The 17,709-nt window shown below is 48.4% G+C and overlaps 1 long non-coding RNA gene across 1 annotated transcript in view; it reads left to right on the top strand.

Annotated features, from left to right (window-relative positions):
- LOC134935126 (uncharacterized) overlaps positions 1-13,973 on the top strand; it is a 332,446-nt gene extending 318,473 nt beyond the window's left edge. The window contains exons 6-7 of the long non-coding RNA XR_010179919.1: positions 13,066-13,106; positions 13,275-13,973. This is a non-coding gene — a long non-coding RNA (uncharacterized LOC134935126). The remainder of the gene's footprint in view (positions 1-13,065; positions 13,107-13,274) is intronic.
- Positions 13,974-17,709: the final 3,736 nt, after the last annotated feature.

The raw sequence follows: 17,709 nt of genomic DNA, 5'->3' as shown, positions 1-17,709 counted from the left end.
TGACACGGTGACAGAACATGGGGGTTGACACGGTGACAGAACATGGGGGTTGACACGGTGACAGAACATGGGGTGACACAGTGACAGAACACAGGGGGTGACAGTGACAGAACACGGGGGGTGACAGTGAAAGAACACGGGGGTGTGACACAGTGACAGAACACGGGGGAGTGACACGGTGACAAAACATGGGGTGACACAGTGACAGAACACTGGGGTGTGACACGGTGACAGAACATGGGGGGGTGACACGGTGACAAAACATGGGGTGACACAGTGACAGAACACTGGGGTGTGACACGGTGACAGAACAAGGGGGGGTGACATTGTGACAGAACATGGGGGGGTGACACGGTGACAGAATACGGGGGTGTGAAACGGTGACAGAACACGGGGGGTGACACGGTGACAGAACATGGGGGGGGTGACATGGTGACAGAACACGGTGGGTTTGACACGGTGACAAAACATGGGGTGACACAGTGACAGAACACTGGGGTGTGACACGGTGACAGAACATGGGGGGGTGACACGGTGACAGAACATGGGGTGACAGTGACAGAACACTGGGGTGTGACACGGTGACAGAACATGGGGGGGTGACATGGTGACAGAACACGGTGGGGGTGACACGGTAACAAAACATGGGGTGACACGGTGACAAAACATGGGGTGACACAGTGACAGAACACTGGGGTGTGACACGGTGACAGAACATGGGGGGGTGACACCGTGACAAAACATGGGGTGACACGGTGACAGAACACTGGGGTGTGACACGGTGACAGAACATGGGGGGTGATATGGTGACAGAACATGGGGGGTGACACGGTGACAGAATACGGGGGTGTGAAACGGTGACAGAACACGGGGGGGGGGTGACACGGTGACTGAACATGGGGGGGAGACATGGTGACAGAACATGGGGGGGTGACATGGTGACAGAACATGGGGGGGTGACACGGTGACAAAACATGGGGTGACACAGTGACAGACCACTGGGGTGTGACACGGTGACAGAACATGGGGGGGTGACACAGTGACAAAACATGGGGTGACAGTGACAGAACACTGGGGTGTGACACGGTGACAGAACATGGGGGGTGACATGGTGACAGAACATGGGGGGTGACACGGTGACAGAATACGGGGGTGTGAAACGGTGACAGAACACGGGGGTGTGACACGGTGACAGAACATGGGGGGGTGACATGGTGACAGAACACGGTGGGGGTGACACAGTGACAGAACACAGAGGGGTTGATAAAGCGAGAGCTAAAGATCTCTACCCCCCCAACCTAAAAACAGTCAGACGCCACTGCCCGCACACACAAATATACACACACTAACACACACACTTTTCTTTCTTTCACTCACTTTTTCCACTGATCTGGCTGGCAGTGCAGGAAGGATTGATCTGCAGCAGCCTGGCTCTTGTCCCGTGTAGCTCCGCCCCTTGAGGTCCGTGTAGCCCCGCCCCCTCGTCGGCACGTAGCCCCGCCCCCTTTTCGGCTGAACACAGCCGTTGTCACTGGGGACTCTGGAGGCGGGAGGAGGAGACTACAACGCAGGCGCCGTGCAGCAGCAGCAGCAGCAGCAGCAGGGGAGACAGGCGCCGGCAGCTTGGAGGTACTGCAGAGCAATGACAAGCAGCTCAGCTGGTCGGGCCGCTTGTCATTGCTCGCTGGTGGGAGGCAGTGGGCCGGGCAGGATTGGTTTGCGGGCCGCATCCGGCCCGCGGGCCGTATTTTGCCCACCCCTACCCTAGAGCATATCAAAGATGCTGCTTTATAAATGAGGGATGCTCAAAGAGACATTTGTTTACTAAGCTCCAGAATAAATGCTATGTCTATTTCTGCTAGGCGACTCCTGTGGACCCGACAGTGGACGGGGGATGCCGACTCAAAGCGGCATATGGAGTCGTTGCCTTACAAGGGGGAGGAGTTGTTTGGAGAAGGCCTCTCGGACCTTGTCTCTACTGCTACGGCCGGTAAATCGAATTTCTTACCTTATGTCCCCCCGCAGCATACTAAAAAGGCACCTCATTATCAAATGCAGTCCTTTCGTTCCAATAAGAGCAAGAAGGTACGGGGATCGTCCTTCCTTGCCAGAGGAAAAGGCAAGGGAAAAAAGCTGCATGCAGCTAGTTCCCAGGAGCAGAAGTCCTCCCCTACATCTGCAAAGTCCACCGCATGACGCTGGGGCTTCCAGGGGGGAGTCAGCTCAAGTGGGGGCACGTCTTTTATTTTTCAGCCAGGTCTGGGTTCACTCACAAGTGGATCCCTGGGCTATAGAGATTGTTTCTCAGGGATACAGGCTGGAATTCGAAGACGTGCCTCCTCGACGGTTTTTCAAATCGGCTCTGCCAGCTTCCCCGTCAGAGAGGGAGTTAGTGTTGACTGCAATTCAAAAATTGTATCTTCAACAGGTGATAGTCAAAGTTCCTCTTCTCCAGCAAGGAAAGGGGTATTACTCAACCCTGTTTGTGGTCCCGAAACCGGACGGTTCGGTCAGGCCCATTTTGAATCTAAAATCCCTGAACTTGTACTTGAGAAAGTTCAAGTTCAAGATGGAATCGCTCAGAGCGGTCATCGCCAGCCTGGAGGGGGGGGGGGGGGATTGGATGGTGTCCCTGGACATAAGGGATGCATACCTTCATGTTCCGATTTTCCCTCCTCACCAGGCGTTCCTGAGATTTGCAGTGCAGGACTGTCATTACCAATTTCAGACGTTGCCGTTTGGGCTTTCCACAGCCCCGTGAATTTTCACCAAGGTAATGGCGGAAATGATGGTGCTCCTGCGCAAGCAGGGTGTCACAATTATCCCATACTTGGACGATCTCCTCATAAAGGCGAGATCTCGGGAGAAGTTGCTGGACAGCGTGTCGCTGTCGGTGAGGATGTTGCAGGGGCACGGCTGGATTCTCAATATACCGAAGTCCCAGCTAGTCCCTACAGCGCGCCTGACCTTTCTGGGTGTGCTTCTAGACACAGACCAGAAAAAGGTTTTTCTTCCGATTGAAAAGGCTCAGGAGCTCATAACCCTGGTCAGGAACCTATTAAAGCTAAAAAAGGTTTCAGTGCATCACTGCACGCGTGTCCTGGGGAAGATGGTGGCATCGTACGAGGCCATCCCCTTCGGAAGGTTCCATGCGAGGACCTTTCAATGGGATCTACTGGACAAATGGTCCGGGTCCCATTTACAAATGCATCAGAGGATCACCCTGTCTCCCAGAGCCAGGGTATCTCTCCTATGGTGGCTGCACAGTGCTCACCTCCTAGATGGCCGCAGGTTCGGAATTCAGGACTGGATCCTGGTGACCACGGACGCAAGCCTCCGAGGTTGGGGAGCAGTCACACTGGGAAGAAATTTCCAAGGTCTCTGGTCGAATCTAGAGACTTGTCTCCACATCAACGTCCTGGAGTTAAGGGCCATATACAACGCCCTACGCCAGGCGGAGGCATTGCTTCGGGACAAACCGGTTCTGATTCAGTCAGACAATGTCACAGCAGTGGCTCGTGTAAACAGCCAAGGCGGCACAAGGAGCAGAGCGGCCATGGCAGAAGCGACCAGGATTCTTCGCTGGGCGGAAGGCCATGTAAGCGCCATATCAGCTGTATTCATCCCGGGGGTGGACAACTGGGAAGCGGACTTCCTCAGCAGGCACGACCTGCATCCGGGAGAGTGGGGACTTCATCAAGAAGTCTTTGCACAGATCGTGGGTCGGTGGGGACTGCCTCAGATAGACATGATGGTGTCCCGTCTCAACAAAAAGCTAAATCGGTATTGCGCCAGGTCAAGAGACCCTCAGGCGGTAGCGGTGGACGCTCTAGTGACACCGTGGGTGTTCAGATCGGTCTATGTGTTCCCTCCTCTGCCTCTTATACCCAAGGTGTTGAGAATAATAAGACTAAGAAGAGTAAGAACAATCCTCATTGTTCCAGATTGGCCACGAAGGACTTGGTATCCAGATCTGCAAGAGTTGCTCACAGAAGATCAGTGGCCTCTTCCTCTAAGACAGGACCTGCTGCAGCAGGGGCCCTGTCTGTTCCAAGACTTACCGCGGCTGCGTTTGACGGCATGGCGGTTGAACGCCGGATCCTAGCGAATAAAAGGTATTCCGGAGGAGGTGATTCCTACCCTGATCAAGGCTAGGAAGGATGTGACATTGAAACATTATCACCGTATATGGCGAAAATATGTTTCTTGGTGTGAGGCCAGGACTGCTCCTACGGAGGAGTTCCATTTGGGTCGTCTGCTTCACTTCCTGCAAACAGGAGTGACTTTGGGCCTAAAATTAGGGTCCATAAAGGTCCAAATTTCGGCCTTATCCATTTTCTTTCAAAAGGAATTGGCTTCTCTTCCTGAAGTACAGACATTCGTGAAGGGGGTGCTGCATATTCAGCCTCCTTTTGTACCTCCGGTGGCGCCTTGGGATCTTAATGTGGTATTAAGTTTCCTCAAGTCACCTTGGTTTGAACCACTCACAACAGTGGAGTTGAAATATCTCACTTGGAAAGTGGTCATGTTGTTGGCCTTGGCTTCTGCGAGGCGTGTTTCGGAATTAGCGGCTTTGTCACATAAAAGCCCCTATCTGGTTTTCCACGTGGATAGGGCAAAATTGAGGACTCGTCCTCAATTTCTGCCTAAAGTGGTCTCTTCTTTTCATATGAATCAACCTATTGTCGTGCCTGTGGGTACATGGGACTTGGAGGATTCCGAGTCCCTTGATGTGGTCAGGGCTTTGAAGATTTATGTGGCCAGAACAGCGAGGGTTAGGAAAACTGAAGCGCTGTTTGTTCTGTATGCAGCTAACAAAGTTGGCGCGCCTGCTTCAAAGCAGACTATTGCTCGCTGGATCTGTAACACGATTCAGCAGGCGCATTCTACGGCAGGATTGCCATTGCCTAAATCGGTTAAGGCCCATTCCACGAGGAAGGTGGGCTCGTCTTGGGCGGCTGCCCGAGGGGTCTCGGCATTACAGTTGTGCCGAGCAGCTACTTGGTCGGGGTCAAACACCTTTGCAAATTTCTATAAATTTGATACCCTGGCTGAGGAGGACCTCCTGTTTGCTCAAGCGGTGCTGCAGAGTCATCCGCACTCTCCCGCCCGTTTTGGAGCTTTGGTATAATCCCCATGGTCCTTACGGAGTCCCAGCATCCTCTAGGACGTTAGAGAAAATAAGGTTTTACACTTACCGGTAAATCTATTTCTCGTAGTCCGTAGAGGATGCTGGGCGCCTGTCCCAAGTGCGGACTTCTTCTGCAAGACTTGTATATAGTTATTGCTTACATAAGGGTTATGTTATAGTTTCATCGGTTTAGACCGAGACTATGTTGTTTGTTCATACTATTAACTGGGTAGTTATCACAAGTTATACGGTGTGATTGTTGTGGCTGGTATGAATCTTGCCCTGGGATTCCCAAAAATCCTTTCCTCGTACTGTCCATCTCCTCTGGGCACAGTTTCTCTAACTGGGGTCTGGAGGAGGGGCATAGAGGGAGGAGCCAGTGCACACCCAGAGTCCAAAGTCTTTCTTAAAGTGCCCATGCCTCCTGTGGAGCCCGTCTATTCCCCATGGTCCTTACGGAGTCCCAGCATCCTCTACGGACTACGAGAAATAGATTTACCGGTAAGTGTAAAATCTTATTTTTTGTCGCAGATATCAAATGCGTTAACAGTTTATTACATAGGGAAAATGTAATAAAGAAAAATCTGTGGTAAAAACTCTGAAAATAGAGTTTTCAGAGTTTTTACCGCATTCCTGTATGTAACAAGCACTTGGACCAGATGGGTAACACCCAGAGGCAGAACTCTGGGAGGCAACGGAGTCATCTGCTGCCGAGCTCCTGCTCTCAAGGGGGCACCTCTCCTCCCATTCTGTGACACCATTAAATTAAGTTGATAGCTGCTACTCTCTTATCAGTAGCCAATTGCCCCACTGGTTCCTGAACCTTACAAATCACACCCTTTTTATTATACGTTAGATACACATTTTACAAGTGTCATACCCGGGATTAGAAACCATGACCTATTACACAGGAAGCAGACACCTTACTGATGAAGCTATTTGCTCCTGTATAGGAAATATGAGAATTCTAACTACGTGAAGTTACTTCTCTCACAATTACACGTAACTTCGTATAGTAAGAATTCTCCTGCTTCCTATACAGGAGCAAATAGCTCCATTAGTGAAGTGCCTGCTGTCAGTGTAACGGGTCATGGGTTCTAATCCTGGGTATGACTGCTAAGAAATGTGTGATTTAAAAAAAAAGACAATGAAATGTATATATACAGTATACTTTTTTTTTTTTCCAGAACACTACACACATACTTATCTAAATATAGAAGGGGCACCAATATTTATCTCGCCTCCGGGCTACTGGGATGAACTTACGCCACTGGTAACACCTATAGGCTTCCCTTCACAATTCCCCCTACAAGGGATCCTGTGTTTGCAAAGGACAACTCTTATCAGGAGAGCTGTCCTTTCGGATACTAATATGCTATGTACGTACATATGCAATTAGTCTCTTATGTATGTACATATGCAGTTAGTGTGTAGGCGGTGACAGGGTGTACCGCATTGCGGATGTGATGCTTAGTACATCCTGCCCATATTGTAAAAAAGAAACTAACATGAAAACCATGGCAAAAGCGCCATTTTCACAATATTTTCCGCAAAATTGCTTTGATGAATCTGCCCGTAGCTACCAAATGGCATGGCTGCAACACACAACTGAGAATGGGCCTAATTCAGAGATGTATGCCAATGTATTCACAGCTGCGACTCTGTACACAGTAGCTGTGCCACAATATGCTAATGTTGCTGGATTTGTATGGAGATGCCGACCAGCAGTAATGCAAGTTCCAGCAGCTATGTACAATGACGCAGCGTCCGTCGCAGATCAGACAGTTATATAACAATGGACGCGCTGTATGGCTGCAGGAAGTAAGATGCCAAGGCCATTGCAGCTGTGTACAGGATCACAGTCACTGCCTCAGACACACCTGCATTCTTGACGCCATTCCCCATTTCCTTACCCAAACAGTCCATCGCTGTCAATCACTTTGCGAATAAATCCTCTCTGCGACCAATGTCACAAGACCGTCGTGGCACATGTGCAGTGCGACTTAAACACATGAGCAGACCGCCATTCATCGCTCAACTGCGAAGAAATCAGATTTGCATACAGCTCTGAGAGGTGCGGTCAAAATACTGGCACAGTCACAATCCCGACAGCAACATTCAGATGGCCAGAATCCCAATACATCCCAGAGGTAAGTACAGGAATTGGGGTTAGGTTTAGGCACTAGGGGGAGGTTAGGGTTATGCTGCAGGGGGGGGAGGTTAAGGCTAGACTGCAGAGAGGGGTGATTATGGTTATGCTGCAGGGGGGGTTCTTAGGGTTAGACTGCGGAGGGGGAGGTTAGGGTTAGGCTGCAGGGGTGGGGGAGGTTAAGGCTAGACTGCAGAGGGGGTGATTATGGTTATGCTGCAGGGGGGGTGCTTAGGGTTAGACTGCAGAGGAGAAGGTTAGGGTTAGGCTGCAGGGGGGGAGGTTAGGGTTAGGCTGCAGGGGGGGTGCTTAGGGTTATGCTGCAGGGGGGGAGGTTAGGGTTAGGCTGCAGGGGTGGGGGAGGTTAAGGCTAGACTGCAGAGAGGGGTGATTATGGTTATGCTGCAGGGGGGGTTCTTAGGGTTAGACTGCGGAGGGGGAGGTTAGGGTTAGGCTGCAGGGGTGGGGGAGGTTAAGGCTAGACTGCAGAGGGGGTGATTATGGTTATGCTGCAGGGGGGGTGCTTAGGGTTAGACTGCAGAGGAGAAGGTTAGGGTTAGGCTGCAGGGGGGGAGGTTAGGGTTAGGCTGCAGGGGGGGTGCTTAGGGTTATGCTGCAGGGGGGAGGTTAGGGTTAGGCTGCAGGGGTGGGGGAGGTTAAGGCTAGACTGCAGAGAGGGGTGATTATGGTTATGCTGCAGGGGGGGTTCTTAGGGTTAGACTGCGGAGGGGGAGGTTAGGGTTAGGCTGCAGGGGTGGGGGAGGTTAAGGCTAGACTGCAGAGGGGGTGATTATGGTTATGCTGCAGGGGGGGTGCTTAGGGTTAGACTGCAGAGGAGAAGGTTAGGGTTAGGCTGCAGGGGGGGAGGTTAAGGCTAGACTGCAGAGGGGGTGATTATGGTTATGCTGCAGGGGGGGTGCTTAGGGTTAGACTGCAGAGGAGGAGGTTAGGGTTAGGCTGCAGGGGGGGAGGTTAACGCTAGACTGCAGAGGGGGGTGATTATGATTATGCTGCAGGGGGGGTGCTTAGGGTTAGACTGCAGAGGAGGAGGTTAGGGTTAGGCTGCAGGGGGGGAGGTTAAGGCTAGACTGCAGAGGGGGGTGATTATGGTTATGCTGCAGGGGGGGGTGCTTAGGGTTAGACTGCAGAGGGGGAGGTTAGGGTTATGCTGCAGGGGGGGAGGTTAGCGTTAGGCTTCAGGGGTGGGGGAGGTTAAGGCTAGACTGCAGAGAGGGGTGATTATGGTTATGCTGCAGGGGGGGAGGTTAGGGTTAGGCTGCAGGGGGGGTGCTTAGGGTTAGACTGCAGAGGAGGAGGTTAGGGTTAGGCTGCGGGGGGGGGGAGGTTAAGGCTAGACTGCAGAGGGGGGTGATTATGGTTATGCTGCAGGGGGGGAGGTTAGGGTTAGGCTGCAGGGGGGGTGCTTAGGGTTAGACTGCAGAGGAGGAGGTTAGGGTTAGGTTGCGGGGGGGGAGGTTAAGGCTAGACTGCAGAGGGGGGTGATTATGGTTATGCTGCAGGGGGGGGTGCTTAGGGTTAGACTGCAGAGGGGGAGGTTAGGGTTATGCTGCAGGGGGGGAGGTTAGGGTAAGGCTGCAGGGGTGGGGGAGGTTAAGGCTAGACTGCAGAGAGGGGTGATTATGGTTATGCTGCAGGGGGGGAGGTTAGGGTTAGGCTGCAGGGGGGGAGGTTAAGGCTAGACTGCAGAGAGGGGTGATTATGGTTATGCTGCAGGGGGGGTTCTTAGGGTTAGACTGCGGAGGGGGAGGTTAGGGTTAGGCTGCAGGGGTGGGGGAGGTTAAGGCTAGACTTCAGAGGGGGTGATTATGGTTATGCTGCAGGGGGGGTGCTTAGGGTTAGACTGCAGAGGGGGAGGTTAGGGTTAGGCTGCAGGGGGGGAGGTTAAGGCTAGACTGCAGAGGGGGGTGATTATGGTTATGTTGCAGGGGGGGTGCTTAGGGTTAGACTGCGGAGGGGGAGGTTAGGTTTAGGCTGCAGGGGTGGGGGAGGTTAAGGCTAGACTTCAGAGGGGGTGATTATGGTTATGCTGCAGGGGGGGGGGGTGCTTAGGGTTAGACTGCAGAGGGGGAGGTTAGGGTTATGCTGCAGGGGGGGAGGTTAGCGTTAGGCTGCAGGGGTGGGGGAGGTTAAGGCTAGACTGCAGAGAGGGGTGATTATGGTTATGCTGCAGGGGGGGAGGTTAGGGTTAGGCTGCAGGGGGGGTGCTTAGGGTTAGACTGCAGAGGAGGAGGTTAGGGTTAGGCTGCGGGGGGGGGGGAAGTTAAGGCTAGACTGCAGAGGGGGGTGATTATGGTTATGCTGCAGGGGGGGGTGCTTAGGGTTAGACTGCAGAGGGGGAGGTTAGGGTTATGCTGCAGGGGGGGAGGTTAGGGTAAGGCTGCAGGGGTGGGGGAGGTTAAGGCTAGACTGCAGAGAGGGGTGATTATGGTTATGCTGCAGGGGGGGAGGTTAGGGTTAGGCTGCAGGGGGGGAGGTTAAGGCTAGACTGCAGAGAGGGGTGATTATGGTTATGCTGCAGGGGGGGTGCTTAGGGTTAGACTGCAGAGGAGAAGGTTAGGGTTAGGCTGCAGGGGGGGAGGGTAAGGCTAGACTGCAGAGGGGGGTAATTATGGTTATGCTGCAGGGGGGGTTCTTAGGGTTAGACTGCGGAGGGGGAGGTTAGGGTTAGGCTGCAGGGGTGGGGGAGGTTAAGGCTAGACTTCAGAGGGGGTGATTATGGTTATGCTGCAGGGGGGGTGCTTAGGGTTAGACTGCAGAGGGGGAGGTTAGGGTTAGGCTGCAGTGGGGGAGGTTAAGGCTAGACTGCAGAGGGGGGTGATTATGGTTATGTTGCAGGGGGGGTGCTTAGGGTTAGACTGCGGAGGGGGAGGTTAGGGTTAGGCTGCAGGGGTGGGGGAGGTTAAGGCTAGACTTCAGAGGGGGTGATTATGGTTATGCTGCAGGGGGGGGGGTGCTTAGGGTTAGACTGCAGAGGGGGAGGTTAGGGTTAGGCTGCAGGGGGGGAGGTTAAGGCTAGACTGCAGAGGGGGGTGATTATGGTTATGCTGCAGGGGGGGTGCTTAGGGTTAGACTGCAGAGGAGGAGGTTAGGGGTAGGCTGCAGGGGGGGAGGTTAAGGCTAGACTGCAGAGGGGGGTGATTATGGTTATGCTGCAGGGGGGTGCTTAGGGTTAGACTGCGGAGGGGAAGGTTAGGGTTAGACTGCGGAAGTGATGGGTTGGGGTTAGGGGTGGGAAATGCGGTAGCGGTAGGGAGAAATGACTTACCGGGATATGTCGGAATTCCAGCCTTTGGGATCCCGCTGTTGGTTATCTGACTGTTGGGATCCCAACTGTGGTATTTCTCACCCAACCCAGCTTTGAATCAGGCCTAATGACAATGATCAGTGCTGCATTGTTCCCCATCAGCCCATTTGTATATAAAAAAAAAAAAAAACACATGTAACCTGCCAATAATTATACATGATAAAAGATATTTTTTATATTGGTTGATAAACATAATTCAAAAAACATATGTAAAAATAAGAGACATTTATCCCCAGTATTTCTATTGCCCTGGGACCAGGCCTACTGTAGCTTGCCTTTCCACAAATCTGCACCTGTCTGGGGAGCGGGGGTATACTATCAGCAGAGAGATTGGTGTAATGTTTGCTTTGTATTTAAATGAGTGGGTTCATTTTGTTTCATTTTTTTCCCCCTTTATATTACTTTTCTGTTTGGAAAAACAATATTGCTTAATATCCTTCTAATTAGGTTATGTAAATGCAATAAACCTGTCATTGGCACTTTGTTGCTTGCACTGTACTCTCCTGGCATAAACTGATCAAATGCACCCAAGAGAAGGAAACTTATAAACATATTTTTGTAGCTAGAGCTCAATGAACCCCCGGGATTTATTGCAATGTTAATACATGAATCACTCCATACAATGCTTGCATAAACAAATTAAGTTTCTGCTCCACACTCCTATCTGCCAGACTGAGAGGCATCAGGACCGCGCTGTGACTGGGGCCCTGTGCAGAATTACCATTAGTGAATCCCCTAAAGACTTGCAAAGGGATGAAGAAAGGGAATCAATTTTCCTAATTAACCCGGTCCCTAAATCATGTGACCTAGTGCAAGAGACATCTGCTCAAGTGACACAACCCAGGTAGGGAGATGCAAGGCAAAAGATGTTTTGCAATGAATGACAGCAGATAGATGGGTGAAGATAATCGGCCTTCCGACAATAAAATGAGATGTCTCTGTGATGGTAGCTGATCGATAAAGATGTTCTACATGAAATGCCTGTAATGGTGAGAGGAAGAAGATCTCTGCTGAACCATTTATTCCGGATTGCACATCCTACAGTGTAAATTAACTTCTTTTCAAACAAAAGATAATTTGGATAATTTTCCTTACTTTCTGCAGACTGCAGGAAATACTTTCCAATTTGTGATAAGAAACACAATTAGCTGAGAGTGTCGGGCAGCCTATGTGTACTGCATGCAAGGTGGGAGGTTCAGCTATAAAGTGTTCCTAGTTCTGCAGAATAAACTTAGCATTTTGCAGCCAGATTTCTTCTGTGCAACAATTTTTTTTTTTACATCAAAAATGCTTTGTCAGGAAAATATAGCCAGAATGACTGGGAAAGAAAATGTCATTAATGCAAAAGTGGGATATGCTTATGACAGAAGAATATACTTTCTGATTATGAGCAGAAAACTGACAGAGACCAGCCGCGTGGATTTATGGATATGGTAGATAAAAATATCTCAAGATCATGTTATTGTAATGGGGTGATTTATCAAAATGCATTAAAAAAAGGCCTCCTTGTAAATCAATGCACAGTGGGGTCTGACGAATCTACAGCACTTCAGTACAGTTTTCCTGCACTGTCTGGTAAATATGGATAAATATCCATGAGTGAAACTGGAAATTATTGGACTCCAGTATTACCCAGCAGTGGCTTTTTTATGTTGTTCCTAAACTAAAATGTCAAAGGGATCTTTGCTTCTATAGGCCTTCCTCCTCCAGCGATCCATCACTGAGGTGACACTCAGTTCTGCTCTCAGTCACCCCACCTATCTCTTCTGGAGAAGCAGTCCTTTATTTAAACCGAAACACCCCAACCCTCTTAGATTCCTAATTACAAGAGTTACAGTAGTTTAGTGCATAGATCAGTATTGATATACTGTACTGTATGTTTTCAGTATATACATGTTGGGAGGTATGCTATATGGACAAAAATATGTGGACACCCTATTAGTTAGTGTTTATGATCAATTCAGACCCACCCATTGCTAGCAGGTGCATAAAATAAGCATATGTAATCGCTGTGGTTAATTAACATGTTATATGAATCGTACTAAGATCTTGGTAGGTTTAAGGTGGCGACTTTCCTGCAGGTCAGTTCATGAAATATCTGCTAGAACTGACAAGGTCAACTGTAAGTGGTGTTTTTGTGAAGTGGAAGTGTCTAGGAACAACAGCAGCACAGACATAAAGGGGCATATTCAATGAGGTGCAAGAATAGAAAAAAATATCGCACCTACAAGGTTTTTCCCACAGGTACGAGATTTTTGCTATTCAATTGGGTGCAGGGTTTTTGAATTTTTGGGCAGGCAACGACCAATTTTTCCTAAAATCCATATTTTTCGGAAAAAGGTCAGGAATTGCTCTGGAACCCCCCTAATAAGTAATTAAGCAATAGGAAACTTACAATTAGCTTAATTAGTCCTTAAATACTCACCTTCCTCCTACTACGGTTCTCTTTTTCTTCTCCAGATTTGCAGACAGCTTCCAGGGACCAACTGGGCACAGGACAGGTATGTACTACTCCTGCACCACCACCCCGCACACTACACTACTCTCACCCTGCACTACCTTCCCTGCACACTACACTACACTGCCGCTACCATGCTCCCCCCTCCCCACACACACTACACTACACAATACAGTACATTTACCTTCTCTGAACGACTTTCTTCATGCAGGGAGTGCAGGAACTGGTCCAGCGATCGGAGGATGCAGCATCTGGGCATTAATGTCAGTGAAGCACCGGAACAGATGAGCAGACAACCATGAATGCATATTAATTGTATACTGCGGGTATCAGAAGCACACATACCTGCAGTAATCCAAAATTGGTCGCGAGGACCGCTTAATTTTTTAAGTGGAAAACCTCACTGCCAATTGGATATATCCCAAAGTGGTAGGTGACACAAGCTCATAAAACGGGACTGCTGAATTCACAGTTTGTAACGCGTAAACATTGTAGGTCCTCAGTTACAGTCCTCACTACAAAGTTCCAAACTGCCTCTGATAGAAAAGTGAGCACAATAGGTGTTCACTGGGATCTTGAGTTTCCATGGCCCAGCAGCCATTCAAGTGCTTCAGGCCTCTCTACACAAGTCAAACATTGACTTGAGTGATATAAAGCACACAGCTATTGGCTACTGGATCAGTGAAAACACATTCTCTGGAGTGATTAATCGCTCTTTATCATCTGGCAGTCTGATGGACAAATCTCTGTTTGGTGGATGCCAGGACAACACTCCCTACCAATAGATGCCTACCATCCCTCATTCTGCAGGAGACTCCCTGAAATAGCAGCAATCTCACTCACTCCCTGAATAATCCTGCAATCTCCCTGATTATACCTTACCCCCATTATGTAGCTGTTACATTCTTGGGAAGGGGGGGGGGGGGGGAGAAATCGGAGATAAATACATTGAAATGGGATCATCAGTGTCATTTCCCTGCATTGGTTATAAGGCACAATAATCCCTATAGCTACATACATTTTAAATAAGGTTTCTTGTGGCCACTTACAGTATATGGAATCTCTTGTAAAGCACAATACACAAACAAATCCTGCAAAATATCAGTGTCTTTTCTTCAACAAATAGATATTACTAAGTTTGGGCCTCATTTACATTTGGATGCAAGTCATTTTCATAACATGCCTCTCCAATGTAGCGGTACGCGCCCGCGTTGATAGGTGTTACTTTCACAATCTCCCTGAAAAACTTTTTCAAAATTAGGCAACTATGTTCCTACCCCTATGTGTAATGCTAAGTGTAAATTTTTTTGGATGAGGCATAATGGTCTGGGATCATTTCTTATGACCTTGGTCCCTTTGTTCCAATGAAAGGATATTGTAATGCTACAGCATACAAAGATGTTGAGAGACTTGTGGCACAGCCAGCCCAGGGTTGTTGAGAGCCACGCCGGGCTCGGTAAAGGGACAGTAATTTTTCACTTGGACTCCTGAGTGCACAGAAAAGGGACTATTCTTAACTTAATTTAGCAAAAAAAAATTCTGCGTATGGAAATGTCCCATCAGAAAGAAGTACCTAAATGGGCAATATCCCATTAGAGTTTAGGAGACTGTTAATCGGGTTCCTTAAGAGGTGTATAATCAAAAATACACTAAGGATCTTCTAGAAATTGACTATCACCTAAATGTGCAGTTCTAATTTGATTCCCGGTGAATATTGTCTAGTTCTAAAAGAGCCACGTTATGTGTAAACTATGGTAATGCACGTCTAATTGCTATTCATTCAGTCTCCTTACTAACCAACCAGTAATAACCTGTTGAAAAAAATTTGGTTGTGTAGAAAAATAGCACCCCAGAAGAAGTCGCCATAGACGAAATGCGTTGGGTGAACACTGTCATTGTTACACAAATGTATCATATTGGCTCATTATCTTGAGAAAAATTAATATTCACAGTTTATGTGAATAGTTTTAAGTTTGGTTTATGGATATTAAATTGTTTTAAAAGCTTATATGTTAAAGAATTTTTGGGTGTACTCAGGAAAATAAAGGGGAAAAAAAGGAATCAATAAGCAAACAGTATCACTTATAGGGTATTCCCCACTTAATTTATTGGGTGACATTTCATTTTCCACATATCATTAATAGAGCACTCACTGAAAATAACTATTAATTCATCTGTTTAACCATAGGCCCAAACCCACAAGGGGCCATTTTCGGGGTTGCAGCCAAGAATAATCAAATAGTTAACAAATCATCCATTAATTATAGTACCTTAAGATAAAAATAGTGAGATCTCTTTTGAGATTAAGATTATCAGTACTAGAATTAGCGCATTGAGGTAGGTATATTATATATATATATATATATATATATAAAGTAAAGAACAAAGGACTGCGGCACTCCAAATGCAATAAGTTGTATTGATTAAAATGTCATAGCAGCACTACATCAGGCAACGTTTCGGTACTCGCAGGTACCGTTTTCAAGCCACATGCTGTCTGGCTAAGAAACAACACAAACAAACAGGAAAAAAAACAGAAAAAGCAAATGTAGCTTACCTAAATACCCCCCGCCGCTGTAGGAAGCCGGGTTGCGGCAGCGTCCCACGTGGCATCCATCCACTATGGGCGCTTGCCAATGACGTCAAGCCGCTGGTGCCGGTGGTGATCCGGGCAAACGTCATGCGTTGCCTAGCAACCAGACGCCCGCAGCTGCATAGTCTCCCCGGCCTCCCACAGCGGCTAAAGGAGACAGACACATAATACATGCTGTTACTAAGCTGCATACAAGAAACCATAATGGAATCTACCCAAATATGCACACAAAGATAAGTACAACAATGGGAATCGACATACATGAAGTAAAGTGAAATAAAGTAGAATAGAACACAGTGACAAAGGGAAACAGACCAATCAACACTGATCACGCATGACGTTTGCCCGGATCACCACCGGCACCAGCGGCTTGACCTCATTGGCAAGCGCCCATAGTGGATGGATGCCACGTGGGACGCTGCCGCAACCCGGCTTCCTACAGCGGCGGGGGGTATTTAGGTAAGCTACATTTGCTTTTTCTGTTTTTTCTGTTTGTTTGTGTTGTTTCTTAGCCAGACAGCATGTGGCTTGAAAACGGTACCTGCGAGTACCGAAACGTTGCCTGATGTAGTGCTGCTATGACATTTTAATCAATACAACTTTTTGCATTTGGAGTGCCGCAGTCCTTTGTTCTTTACTGCATTATTTATTTGCTGAGGGCACCCTCCTAACAACAATTTTGTTAGCATTGAGTGCGGGTTCATATATTGGACTGTTTATTGTGAGTCGCTTGACTCCGCACGGAACCCTGCACCACCAGCTGTTTTATTATATCCCTCTTGGAATTCAGACACGCTACATGATGGAATCGCAGTCGGGTGACAGCAGTGGCTTTACAGCGGGATGCCGAAGTATGCCCTTAACCAAGGGCTTATTGTGCAGTTTCACTGACGAGGAGGCTGAAGAGATCTTATCTAAGGAGCCATGGCCCAGTTTAGAGTCTGATCTTACAGCTGAGGAAATTTACCAACAACTTGTCAAGTTGAAAAAACGTGAAACAGACTACCTGATGCATGGAGTCACACTGACAAAGTATTTTAAGGAGAAGTTGATACCTCGAGGCTTCCACTGTCGCAATGTACCAACCATTGGTCGTTATAGCCCGGAATTTTGTCAGCAGTGGATCGGGATCGTGAACAAGTGCGGTCTCGATTTGATGTTTCTTGTTATTAAGGAATCCGAAAAAGAACTTAACCTTGTGAGAGATAAAATGCAAAAGTTTCAAACAAGCAATCCTTCTACTCTCTCTGCTGACACGGGCACCGACTGGCTTTCCAAGATCAAGTCCACCATGGAATCTTACCAAAAGGAATTGACCAAATTCAAATTAAGGAAATATGACACAGTGGTACAAGATTATGAAACCAACAGAGTTTATCACTGGTTGATGGGCGGAGACCGCTTCCCAACGCGATCACAGAAGGGGGGATCGCGGCAAGGTTGGTGACAACGCCGTGAAGCTAGGGGAAGAGAGACTGTGACTTCCAACTTCGATAGTGACTTTGAAATAAGAGATTCTGACGACCCTTTAGAGGGGACCTCTATCCCTCCAGGGGGACACAACAAGAAATCAAAAGATCAGGTCGTCAAGTCAAAGCCACCCGTCGCGGGGGTCAGAACACGCGGCAAAAAAGAAGTACCCTCCCAAAAGAAAAAATGATTTACAACCTCTCCTCCCATGTTCTTACAGAGTCAGAGGAGAAGGTCCTTAACAAGGGCCTCTCCTTTGTACCGACCTATAGACACAATGATTTAAAGTGGAACATAGACCTCTACAGGTTTTCCCGGACGCTCCGTTTACAGGAGCACTTTCAGCATGCAACAGAAGTACCTATTACATCTTCAACACAACAGTTTCTGAGGAAAAGAAGTCGTTCCAAGTTTGATCCCAGTTCTCAAAATACCTCCATCCAAACTTTTTCCAGAATGATGGATGATTCGGTCCAGAAATTTGTGGATGCTCAACCCATGCTACAACATAACCTAAGTAAACAAGAACATATTGCCTTAAAAAATTTATCGGAGCACAGAGATATTGTTATTCGTCCGGCGG

Source organism: Pseudophryne corroboree, chromosome 6 (assembly GCF_028390025.1).
Source record: "Pseudophryne corroboree isolate aPseCor3 chromosome 6, aPseCor3.hap2, whole genome shotgun sequence".
NCBI lineage: Eukaryota > Metazoa > Chordata > Amphibia > Anura > Myobatrachidae > Pseudophryne > Pseudophryne corroboree.
The sequence above is the reverse complement of the archived record's forward strand: the minus strand, read 5'-3'. Positions and strand labels throughout refer to the sequence as shown.